This window comes from Hippocampus guttulatus, chromosome 15 (genome assembly GCF_054856545.1).
Source record: "Hippocampus guttulatus isolate MCC_2025c chromosome 15, RoL_Hgut_1.0, whole genome shotgun sequence".
NCBI lineage: Eukaryota > Metazoa > Chordata > Actinopteri > Syngnathiformes > Syngnathidae > Hippocampus > Hippocampus guttulatus.
In genome coordinates, this window is record NC_141275.1 from 1,805,081 (window position 1) to 1,818,316 (window position 13,236).

A 13,236-nucleotide genomic window follows, 5' to 3' on the forward strand; every position below is an offset into this window, starting at 1 on the left:
TCTGAGAGACTCATGTCCATCACCCTACCTCTGTGTCAATCCCAATCCCTTGTCATCATCAGCGCCTACGCACCTACCCTGGACGCCTCGGAGGAGGTGAAGGAGTCCTTCTATGCCGCGCTGCGTGGCCTGATCCTCCGCGTCAACCCCCGGGATAAGCTCTTGGTTCTGGGGGATTTCAACGCGCGGGTGGGCCGGGCCCATCAGCTTTGGGGAGGGATTCTGGGGAAGGAAGGCGTTGGCAACTGCAACGAAAATGGAGAACTACTCCTTGGTCTCTGCGCAGAGACGGAGATGGTAATAACCAACACACTGTTTCGGATGGCCAACAAGCACAAGACCACCTGGCAACATCCAAGATCCGGCCACTGGCACCTGATCGATTACGTCCTTACCCGAATCTGCGACCGATCCGACGTCATGGTCACGAGGGCCATCCGCTCCATGGATGACGGATGGTCCGATCACAGGCTGGTAGCCTCAAGACTTAGGCTGAAGATCGCGCCTGCGAAAAGAAGGAAGAAGATCCCCAAGAGGATACGTTTCAATGTTGGGGTGCTGAGGAATCCCCAAGTCCTCGAACAGTACCAGACGTCCCTCGCGGACAAACTGGACACTCAACCTCGGACCCTTCCTGCCACTGTCCACTCAGACTGGGAGCACTTGAAAACTGCGCTCACCAAATCCGCGGAAGAGGTCCTCTGTGTCCAGAAGAGGAGAAATCCCGACTGGTTTGCCGAAAACCTGGAAGAAATTGAGCCACTGATTTCAAGAAAGAGAGAGGCTCGCATTGCATGGCAGAACTGCGTTTCCTCCAAGAGACTTGAAGAAGCCTACCGGGCGGCCAAGAGTGAAGCACAGAGAGAGATCCGGAGGATCCAAAATCAACGGTGGGTCAACTTTGCCCACCAAATGCAGAGTTTCGCTGACCGTCACGATACCAGATCCTTCTTCGAAGCAACGAGGAAGATCATCGGTCCGGCTCACAGTCCTCCAATGGCTGTGAAGGCAAAGGACGGCACAATCCTGCAGGAAAAGGAGGATACTCACCAGTGATGGAAGGAGCATTTCATGGAGCTCCTGAACCGTCCGACATGTGCAATAGACGGCTTCCTCGATCCTGTGCCCCAGCTCCCCGTGCAACACTGGATGACAGAGCTGCCAACTCTCCGGGAGATCTCCGGAGCCCTGAGGAGGATGAAGAAGAACAAAGCTGCTGGAGTCGACGACATCCCCGTAGAACTTTTACAAGCTGGGGGTGCACATCTCCTCACCCGCCTCCACACCTTCATCCTTCAATGCTGGGTCGAGGAGACGGTGCCTGGGGAACTGAAGGACTCCATCATCGTCACGATATTCAAGAAGGGCGACAAACTCGACTGTGGAAACTATCGTGGAATTTCCCTGCTGTCAACTGCTGGAAAACTCATCTGTCGTATACTGGCCGACCGACTCACCTGTCTCGCTGAGCGGGTTCTTCCGGAGTCCCAGGCGGGCTTCCGTCCAGGAAGGGGAACCGCGGACATGGTGTTCTGCGCCAGACAGCTCCTGGAGAAGTGCCGGGAGCAGCGGAGGGAGTTCCACGCCATCTTTTATGATCTGGCCAAAGCGTTTGATTCTGTGCCCCGAGCAGCACTCTGGAAAGTGCTGGAACGTCAAGGCTGCCCCCCCCAAATTCATATCCCTCATCCGGATGTTTCACGACGGCATGAAGGGTTGCGTCCTGACTCAGGGCGAAATGACTCCCCCATTCCCGGTTCGGACCGGAGTCAAACAGGGCTGCACGGTGTCGCCGACGTTGTTCTGCCTTTACATCGCCGCGCTCATCCACCACGTCAGCCCTGTCCAGGAGCACGGAATCACTCTACGCTACCAAACTGAAGGGTCGCTCTTCAACCTCAGCCGTTTGAGGAGCAGGCGGGGGACCATGGTCACGACCGTCAGCGAACTCCAATACGCTGATGACAATGCTGCGGTCTCCAACTCCTCTGGGGGCCTCCAGGTCATCGCGGACGGCTTCGCCGCGGCGTACAGGACCTTTGGCCTCTCCGTCAACACCAAAAAGACAAAGACCCTCCACCTGAACCATCGTCCACCCCAAATCACCATAGACGACGAACCCATCGAGCAGGTCTCGGCGTTCCCTTACCTGGGCAGCATTATCCAGGAGGACGCCGGCCTCACGGAGGACCTCACCTACCGTATCCAGGCAGCCCACACAGCCTTTGGACGCCTCGGTCGTCGGGTCTTCAGGAATCACGCCATTTCCACCAACACGAAGATCATGGTGTATAAGTCTGTCGTCCTCCCGACCCTTCTCTATGGCGCCGAATGTTGGACCCTCTATCGGAGCAGCATCAAGAGGCTCGAGAGGTTCCACCAAGGACGACTCCGATCTCTCCTTAACGTTTCCTGGGAGGAGAGAGTGACTAATAATGAGATCCTCACCCGGGCTGGCCTCACGAGTATCGAGGCCATGATCACCCTGGCCCAACTGCGGTGGGCCGGCCACGTGCAGCGGATGAGCAACGACCGTCTCCCGAAGCAGCTCCTCTACGCGGAGTTGCTGGAGGGCACCCGTCCCCGCGGTGGCCCGAAAAGACGATTCAAAGACCAGCTAAAGGCTCATCTTCAGCGGTGCCGGATTCCCCCGGCACAGTGGGCTGACCTGGCCGCAGATCGGGTGGCCTGGCATGGGGCTGTGCGGGGCGGGGTCCGGGTCCTCGAGACTCGACGCGTCGCTGCGGAGGAGGACCGGCGAGCGCGGAGGAAGGAGAGGGCCCGGCAACCGCCCGGCCCCCCAACCCACTTCTGTCAATCCTGCGGGCGGGGCTTTCGGGGAAGACTGGGCCTCCACAGTCATCGGAGACACAAGCACCAGGAGCCGTCGCCTTGTCCTGGGGGCCGCATTCCTCGATAACGAGGGCCTTCACCGACCGTTGTCTATTATACTCAAACTAACACTATCCACTCCAATCTCAGAATTTAATAGGGAATCCCACTTCTGACACCAAAATTGTGTAGCCGGGTCTTTGGAAAGACTGGACTGGACACAAAATAATTTTTAGGTGGGCTTTATTCCCGACTGAACAATGAAAAGTTGTTCAGCATTAAGATGAAAGACTGAGATGTTAACTGAATTTTAAAAGAGTTGGAAAAGGGATCTAAGAGATCAAAGAAAATTATCTAACAGATTAAGGAAAATTCACCATAATAAACAACAGAAGTGGCTTGCTTGATAAGGAAAGAGAAATAAAAATGCATTATTTCCAAGCCCCAACAATCCATGAAACTTAAAAGTGCAATCATTACAATCCAATGTGATGAGAGGACACACTTACTCGACACTTTCCGGCATGTTGGGTGTATACAAAACACGTGGAAAAACACAAATGATCTCCCCTCTAAAGAACAGATACACAGTTCATATCATTTCACAGTAAAAAAAAAACATATTTACATCTTGTAACATTGCGAAAACACTTACGCTATACAGCTGTTCACACGACTCACTAGCGGCAGATTTCAAACTCCAAACCACGATATTTTGCTCTACAAATACCATTCAAATAATTAATCACCCGTCCAAATATAACACCTAACAAGCTTCATGGTAAAATAGCTACCAATTACCTGAATATCGCCAGGGTTACAACGATGATCATGAGTGTATCAAGTTGGGACAAGCAGTAGGCACAGTTCAACGACTACCCTCCTTCACGTGCATGTCACCCTTACTTCGCTTCCTGGTCTGATTCCCACACGCTCTATATGTTCCCGCGTGTTTTCATCTAGCGTGGCTCTTAAAGTGACAGTGCTACATTTGTTAAACAAGGCAGCCTTCACTACAAAAGTCTAAGTATGGTTCACCTGGTTACATTAGCCTACGATCAAAATCTTTTTCCATTTTCAAACATTTTTTGATCAAGCTCCAGGGAGCGTGTTGCCGACTCCCGTTTGAGTGTATTCAGTTAAATATAGGTTGAAGATGATTTGCAAATCATTCATTCATTCATTCATTTTCCAAACCGCCTAATCCTCACTAGGGTCGCGGGGGGTGCTAATTTGCAAATCATTGTTTTCTGTTTTTAATTGAACAAGTCCCAACTTTATTGGAATTGGGTTTGCATCTATCTATCCATCAAGCCATCCATCAGGGTTCGTACGGGTCCATAAAGTTCATAAAAATCAATAAAAAAGTTGTAAAATTATGTTCTTAATTGTCCATAATTTTCTGGGAAATCTTCTAAAATCCATAAAAATTAACCTGCGGTGTTCATTTCATTTGTGTATGTCATTTTCCTCACCCTTCCAATTCATAGTTTTGTCGGAACATGCAGGACCTGGTACCCGCTCCGCTTTTTCGCCGTCTCCGATTAGTTACGACGATGATCACGTGAACACTTCAGGTCATTCCGGGAAACAACAATAGATTGAGCCATCCTGGGGCAGTGAATGGATGGTTTGGTTGCCGGCTCGGCAAACAATTACCGTATTTTCTGGAAAAATCTATTCATCGAATTTATCGATCTCAACAAGTGACAGACAAATATGTAGCGACGCCACTTGAGCGAAGCGCGCCTCAGCAGTCGATAGTCCGCTGCTCTCTGCTGTGTGTGCGTCAGCTAAGCTTAGCTGTTGTTTCGACTAGACTAGCTTTTTGTTGTCGTAGATCAAAGCGTATTTGATTTGTGACGTCAGTTGCTTGGTTGAAATCAAAAGACGTGCGGGTGCGTACATGTTGGCGCGGACGCACATACAGCAGAGAGCAGCGGACTTTCGACTGCTGAGGCGCGCTTCGCTCAAGTGGCGTCCCTACAAATATTCCGGGACAATGCTATTTTCAAGTGGCGTAGCTGGAGAAGCCGGAGTTCCGTGTTTGAGTCGCAAAAATTGCTGGCGATTATACATCGGCCTACTGCCGAGTGTGCAAGAAGAGCATCTCCGTGAGAGGTAAAACTTGTCATAGCCTCCTGGTCAAGTCAAATGCATTGAGGCACACAGCAAAACAGAAGAAAATGGATCGCCAAGAACTTGCAAAAGAGATTGAGGAGAAAACTAAGTCACTGTCTGCTATTCCCTAATTGTCATATCGGTTTCATATTTGTCATTGTAAAACATGTCTGATCATTGAAGGTGATATGAGGGAAAATAATAGGGTTGGACCATTTGGGATTTAGACTTCTGACATGCATTTCAGCTGTTCAGGTATACTGGATACTGCTCAGATGGGCAATCAGTACTACTGTTCGTGAAACCAGATTTTTCTAAACCCTGTCCAGGTGACCCATATCACCATTAGCTCTGTTCTTAGAGTTGTGTTTATTCGAAAATAAATTGAATTTTCTTTTCTCAATTTAAATTTTTCTTTGTGTGTTTTATTTGAGAATTAATTAAAAATGTTTTTTTCATTTTCCTACCTGTGATACAGGTAGCAACGTGAAAATTTGACATACAGTATGTCAAATAAAGGGTTAAGTGATTGCCCCTAAAAATAAAGATGTGCCCTTCCTTTGGCAGCAATGATTTGAACACCAGCTCAGTGATATGTGGCTTTCTGTTCAGCCCGTGTATTGCTGAGCGGGCATTAAATCCACTGTGAATCCCCCGCTGAATGGAGAAAAAGTCCTTAAAAAATGGCGAAATTGGTCCACAAAAGGCATTAAAAGGTCCATAAATAAAAAGCAAGCGGAAGAGTGGGAACCCTGTCCATCCTTCATTGAGTCAAGGCACACATTTTAAGTTTGAAAAATACCACAGCATACCACCAAACTCAAGTGGATACACGCCAGTTATATACTTTCTGCCATCAAATAGAAGATTCATTCATGAGTTCTGTTTGACCTTCCTGAAAATTCCAGGAAAAAAAAAAGTACTGTATATACTGTATATATAAAATGTATATACTGTATACACACACACGTGGCTGATCACGCATGAATTAGTTTACACAAAACGCTATTCGAATACTCGACATTCAATGATTAATCTTCCTTTTGTGTGCACACGTGCACCCTTTCTGGCTTCCGTTCTCACCGAAATTTCGAAATCTCCGAGATATGGCGAGGCCATGAGAAGGCGAGGCAAGGGTGTTACTGTTGTGGCGACGCCACTCGAGCAAAGCGTGCCTCAGCAGTCGATAGTCCGCTGCTTTCTGCTGTGCGTGCGTCAGCGCGAACATGTACGCACGCGCTCGTCTTTTGATTTCAACCAATCAGCGCCAACACAACCGATGTCACACACGACATACAACAACAGCTAAGCTAAGCTAGCCGAGACGACACGACGCTCGAAGTCGGATGGACACGTTTTTCTGCCAATCTGTGTGTTTCCCTTTTTGTCCAAATATATTTTTTACGACAACTGTCTTGTCCATGGCGTCTTTTATTCATTCCACTGAGGTTTAGCAAGTGTGTTTATAAGGAGACGAAAATCTCTTTACTGTTACTAGTGTTAGTGCTTCAACATGGCTACGCTCGTGAAAGCAAAACAACTAACTCAAACACGTGTTCGTTCAATGTTGTCAACTAATATTCTGATTAATTTTAGGCGATTTTTCCTCAATTCTCCAGAGAAACTTTCACTAAAATTTGAAAATCCGGAATTCTGGGAAAATCCGGAGGACTTTCATCACTGCGAATGATACGTTATCTGTTATAAATAATTCATTTTTGGGCCAATTACCGTACTGACAACCCCCTCTTTTTCAAGACTCAAGTTTGAAAAAAGACTTTTTGAACACCAAATTAATTTTTATGCAGAAAATAATTACAGTACATCTGAAACAAATAATTATAACAATATATTTGAGAGAAAAAGCATGTTATTTTGCCTCATTGAAATCTTAATATCTGAACATTTAAATATGTAAACTAACGTGCAATCACATTCGTAAATGAATGGCTTCTGATTTTTGAAATGTAAATTACATCATAACTTCTCCTCAGCTGCCGGTTAACCTGGCCGATCTTCGACCCACTTTTCTCCAGATTGTCGCTACGTCTCTCCATTTTGTGTTATCTCATCTATTATGTTCTTCTCTTTTCTTTCTTACTGCTATTTTTAGTTTTTATTCTTCGTGCTACCGCTATTTTTATTTTTTATTCTTCGTGACAGGGGTTCACTTTGGCATGGGAGTCAAGTTCAGCATTCGCTTCAATGATATCTGGCACCATCTAGCGTCGTGAAAAACTCATGTAAAACTGAATTTTAAAATGTAATACAGTGTACATGTATTTTCAAAAAAAAAAAAAATTAAGACCGGTGGTCCAGTGGTTAGTGTGTGGACCTCACAGTGTAGAGGTCATGGGTTCAATCCCGGCTCCAGCCTTCCTGTGTGGAGTTTGCACGTTCCTGCTTGGGTTTTCTTCAGGTACTCTGGTTTCCTCCCACATTCCAAGTACATGCACGGCAGGCTGATTGACCACTCTAAATTTGTAAATTTCCCCAGTGTGGGACTAATAAAGGATATCTTATCTTATCTTATCTTATCTTAAATTGCCCCTACGTGTGAGTGTGAGCAAGGATGGTTGTCCGTCTCTGTGTGCCCTGCGATTGGCTGGCAACCGGTTCAGGGTGTCTCCCGCCTACTGCCCGAAGACTGCTGGGGTAGAATCCAGCACCCCCCGCCACCCTTGTGAGAATAAAGCAGATCGGAAAATGAATGAATGCTTTATTGTTCTGAACTTCTATAAAGTTGGCAACAACTTTGTACCGGATGCAGGTCCTAGATTGACAAACGTGAGAATTACTAATCTATAGTATGTGATGAATTTTCCTTTTTTCCATCACCCTGTCGATTTTAGATTAAAAAAGTTTTCTACTTGTGAAATTACGGTAAACAGAAAACAGTACTGAAAGTGCTTTTTTGTTGCTAATTTCGTCCCCTATTTTTCTTTTGGATGAATAATGTACTCTGGGGAGAAGTACAGATTGGAGAGCTTGGTGTGTGATGTGACAGTGATCTTATCGCTTCAAACATCCACAAACTACCACTTTCGGAGTTCGCAGATTTCAACATCACTAGAAAATCTGTTCTAATTTAAAACTTGAGAACATTAGCACATTGGAACACAACAATGTGTATCCTACTTTTTTCATTGCTTTTTGAAAACAGGTCTTTTTTAAGGCTTATTGTGCTGTTTATGTGAGGCTCTGTGCAGTATGTCGCCGAAACCTGAAAAAGATATCAGGGTGGTTGGCGCAGAGTCCATTGTGTGGCTATCATCATACTTTGACCTCAACTCTTCCTTTTATGGTTTAAGATTAAGATATCCTTTATTTGTCCCACACTTTATTTATTTGTGCTGTACACAAATTTAGTGTACAGCAGCAAAATTGGGGGGTAGAAAGAAGAAAAAACAAAGTGTTTGCATGCACAAAAATAAATGTTTCAGAAGAGAGCTTGAAGATATCACCTATGTTATATGTTTAGCTTAAAACTTTGTATCATAGACAGGTCGACCTTGACTATTAGGTCTCTGTCCTGAACATCCGCTACTTAAAACAAAGAATGTAGTGTGAAGCTGGGCTCCTATTTCCCCTTGAGTGATTAACAGCCCCCCAAGTGTTTTCTTTTGCGTCTCCCACCTTGGGAAAGTCCCTGAAGGCTGTCAAGTGCCTTCGAAGAGGAACCCTAATCTCAAGATTTGTGGACCAACAGATATGGTCTGTACTTTGTCAAAATGCCAAAATCGAACTTTGCTTGACTTTCTTTGTTTCAGATTTTTACATGAGGGGAAGGACTGCCCGCCCCTAATTAATATAATTAACATACTATGCCTATATGTACGTGTGACTGTAGTTGCTCGGGGCTTCCTGATGAAATCTGAGACTCACAGGAGCCCGAATCGATTCGTGTTGTGCCCTGAACGTTCAGTAAAACATCTTGCAAGAACTTCTCCATTTCCAGCCTCTGACTTTTGCACATCAACTCAGCCCGAATCAAACGAACACGCGGAGGACCTGGGGAAGTGGAGAACGGTCAAGGGATCCCGCCGTGTCGACAACAACACGCTTCCCCCTGTTTGATCATCCTCCAACAATTGGTGACCCCGACGTGATTCGAGCTGATTGTCGGTCAACAGGCAGAATTTCGGCGCGCCATAATTGATAAGGTAAGGGGACATTTATCCTCTCGATTGATTTTCTGCCCTGTTGACTGATATGATGTGATGATTCACGTTTGATTTGAGACCAAATTAGTTTGGGGCTGGTAATTGAGAAACCCAGTTTAAACGTATTACTAGGTGTATTTCGCTCTAATTCTGAGTTCTAGAAATAATAATTCCTCGTTTTACGGTTTAAACCGGTTTAAACGTATTACTGGGTGTACTCCGCTTGAATTATCGAGTTATAGGAGTAATAATTCCTCGTTTTGCGGCTTAAACCAAAGGCCTAAAATAACCGGTAAAGAAGAGAAGTACACGAGAATAAGAGAATAAGAGAAATACAAGTGAATAAGGAAAAAGGGAAAGGAAAAAAAACTCGTCTTCAGGGAGGTTGTCTCGTTCTGTTAAGAATCCTAGAGACTAGAATTCCTCGAGGAAGACGAGTTGATTTTAAGAGAAATACAAGTGAAGTACAAGAGAATAAGGAAAAAGGGAAAGGAAAAACTCGTCTTCAGGGAGGTTGTCTCGTTCTGTTAAGAATCCTAGAGACTAGAATTCCTCGAGGAAGACGAGTTGATTTTAAGACTGATCTTATTTTAGGCGGGGTTGTTTCGTTCTGTCAAGAATTTTAGAAACAGGAATTCCTCAAATTTAATAAGATCATAAAGAGAATACAGGAGAATTCACTTGTAAAGAGGTTCGCGAATAAAGAGGTTCGCGAATAAAGAGGTTCGCGAATACAGAGGTTCGCGAATAAAGAGGTTCGTGAGTCAGAAGTTTGTGGACAACGAAGTTCACGGATATTAAATACTGCAGTTCGCGAATAAAAGGGGTTCCCGGGAAAAAGAATAAAGGGAGTCACACATTTCAATTTACAGTATAAGGTAGGGCGAGATTGATAGGGAAAGAATTGACCTCAATTTGTGTGACGTTAAATAAATAAATAAGGCCGCTAATAAAATAAAAAGAGGAGGGGAGAAGAGGAGTTTGTAATCTGTGTGTCGTGTCTTAGTTTGTAATCTGTGTGTCGTGTCCTTGTTTGTAATTTGTTTTGTGTTGTTAAAGTATAAAGATGGATGGGGAATTCGATAGGGAGTTGGAGTGGTTCGATACCCGTGTTATTCCAAACCATGGCCGTAGTGTGCTGCTGAGTGATCAAGTGAGAAGTGCATGTAGTGTGTGTGTGGGCGCTTTGCCAGAGAAAAGTAGGGAAGAAAAAAGGGATGAACTGAGAGAGTGGGTGAGAGAATGTTGTGACAAGGGCTGGTTCCCGCCGATGTCTTCGGCTGCGTGCTTGGTGACTCTGATGAAAGAAGTAGAAAAAGCATGTTTGAATAAAAAGGAAAAATTGGAGGAAGATGTGAAAAGAACAAACAAGTTGTCTCCGAGAGGCAGGAAGGTGAGAGGAAGTCTAAAGAAAGTTGAAAAATGGACAAAAAATGCCAGACTGTTGGCAATGGGCTATGCTGTAAAACAGTCAAGAAAAGAATCTCAGACAGAAAGTGTGGGAGTCAAGCAGCTGCCCTCTGCGCCGCCATCCTATTGTGAGTCTGCCGTGGGGCGACAAAGTGTGCCTATTAACCCTTTCACCGACTCACCTTACGCAAACGTAAAACAAATGCTTAAAGATACATCTGTACCAGTTTGTCCTATCTTGTCAGTTTATGGAGGCAGCCTACAAGTGGACTGGGATGGAGTTGGCGCTGCGGGTCGACCACCTTCTGATCCGACCAGACAGACAGCTGCGGACTCGCTGGCTGCAGGAGTCACTGCTTCAATCGACATGATACAAAAAGAATTTGACGAACTAATGAAATACAGGCGTGAGCCGCGACAATTGCTAGACAGAGCTATAAAATTTAAAAGTTTGTTGACAAGATATCAGGAAGTGCCGAGGAATGTTAGTGACGAGCTACTCGCACTCTTAAAAGACGCAGAGGAGAAAGCACACAGACAAGAAGAGGAAGAGGTGAAACGCAGCCGTGAGGCTCGAGATGTTATTTTTGAAGAGAGACAGAAGGAGATAGAGGAGGGGGAACGACGACAGGATATGGCGACTGTGAATACACACCTATACATGTCCCAGCTGCAGAAGGAGATGACTGACATGAAGCGAGTTACAGAGCCTTAAAGATACACATCCAGACTCACCACTGAGTACATCGCGACACACTGAAATCGACACCTCATTACATGCAGATGCTTCACAGAGCCCGCAAGGCATGTACACTCGTTCTATGGGAGGGATTGCTTTCCAAGCTCCCATGATATCCAAGGTGGACCCTGTGTAGGGATGTCAAGCAATGTATTATAAACCATTCACCCCCTCTGACCTCAGTCTGATGTTGCAGAAACTTCCTCCCATGCAGAATGGTGGAGAGAGCTGGCTGAAAACCGTCCAGCGCGCCACGACAGGTCAAATTCTCACAGCAGGTGACGTAAGAGCATTGATGACGCAATCGTGCCCGCTGTCTCAGTTAGAGACTCTTTTGAAACAATCGGGACTTACAGACATTATGGACAACATCGCACTTACTAGCACACAGTTTATGAAAATACTGACAGCATTAGATGCTTTGTTCCCCATACCCGAGGTCGTTATCTCTGACTTGATGTTTGCTCCAAAGTCGGATGAGGATGCAGCAGTATTTATTGATCGCGCTCAAGTCGATTTTGCGCTAAAAACAGGTCATCAACCCACTGACTCCTCTCTTTATTCCCAAGTATTTCGGGCGGCTGTGCTAAAAGGGGTTCCCAAATCCGTAGTCCAGTCCATGGAGTCAAACCCTGATCTCCCTGGCGCTGACCACGCTCGCTGGCTGTCTCACCTGAAGCACCATCTACGGAGACATAGTAAAGATAACGAAACAAAAAATGAAAAGCGAAAGAACGTTGAATCCCAATTGACTATTATGCAGCTCCAAAGCTTGCAGAAAAAGGAGGAGCCCGTGACTCCACCAGCTGCTAACACCTCATCACCTTCTGTCTTTTCTGAGTGCATGATGTATCAGTCGGGACCATTCAGGGGTCGGAGAGCGCCCCCTGGTGACCAAGGACAATGTTTTAACTGTGGCAAAATGGGCCACTGGGCACGTGACTGCCGAGCCAGACCACAAGGACAAAGATGGGGGGGCAGAGGCAGAGGACAACAAAGGAGCTACGACAGAGGAGGCTACGCACAGTCACGTGGCAGGGGAGACTACAACCAACAATCCTATAATGAGCCACCACAACAGACTGTCATGCCACCTCTGCAACCTGGCCCTCCTCAACCACCAAACCAACAATACCTGCCACCGACTGCCGGTCAATATTCGCAATGATGGGGCCCTGGATCCACTAGCCGCGGTCTGCAGGAACCGATGATCAACTTGACGGTAGGAGGAACTTCTCTACCTTTCATGGTCGACACTGGAGCGCGACATTCCACCGTCATGACCTTACCACCAGAAAGTTCCCTTACTACCGGCGGCATCTCATTAGTTGGATTCAAGGGAGAGGAAACCACCCTGCACATGACTACCCCTGTCCGCACTCAATGTTACTCACAAACGTTGATGCACTCTTTTGTCTTTGCACCAAATTGTCCAGTGAACCTGTTGGGTCGTGATCTCCTCATCAAGACGGCCCCGATCATAAAATGCAGCCCTGATGGACTCACTTTGGAGTTCCCTGATGGGAACTCCTGCCACTGCTCTACTCAATCTGTCTACACGGACGCTCAACTATTACAGCTATTCGAGGGACAAGTCACCTCACCTGCAATTGCCTGTGCCACAGCTGACATCTACTGGGCGAGAGTGGACACAGATTCAACTGATTGGAGGAAGGCGGAGAGTTTCTGGACGAAATGGTCGCCTTGGGTTCGCAGCCTTCGCACTTATGACATGGTGTCGGACTGCATGCATTGCACACTCTACTATGACAGAAAAAGTGATGAAGTGTACAGTGAAGCATTTAAGGAAGTTGAGGGAAACACGTGGCAATTGAACATGGGCGATTTGTTTGTAGGAAAGCCAGGAGTAGCCTTTTCGGTTTCTCTAACAGACGAACAACAAAAATGGTACATGATGGCAGATCCGTCCGACCCGTATATGCCACCCTGCCATCCACATGTCTCGCTGAT

The 13,236-nt window shown here is 46.3% G+C and overlaps 1 pseudogene; it reads left to right on the forward strand.

The window, feature by feature from the left end:
• Positions 1-11,392: 11,392 nt before the first annotated feature.
• Positions 11,393-12,624, forward strand: LOC147193437 (uncharacterized; annotated as a pseudogene).
• Positions 12,625-13,236: the final 612 nt, after the last annotated feature.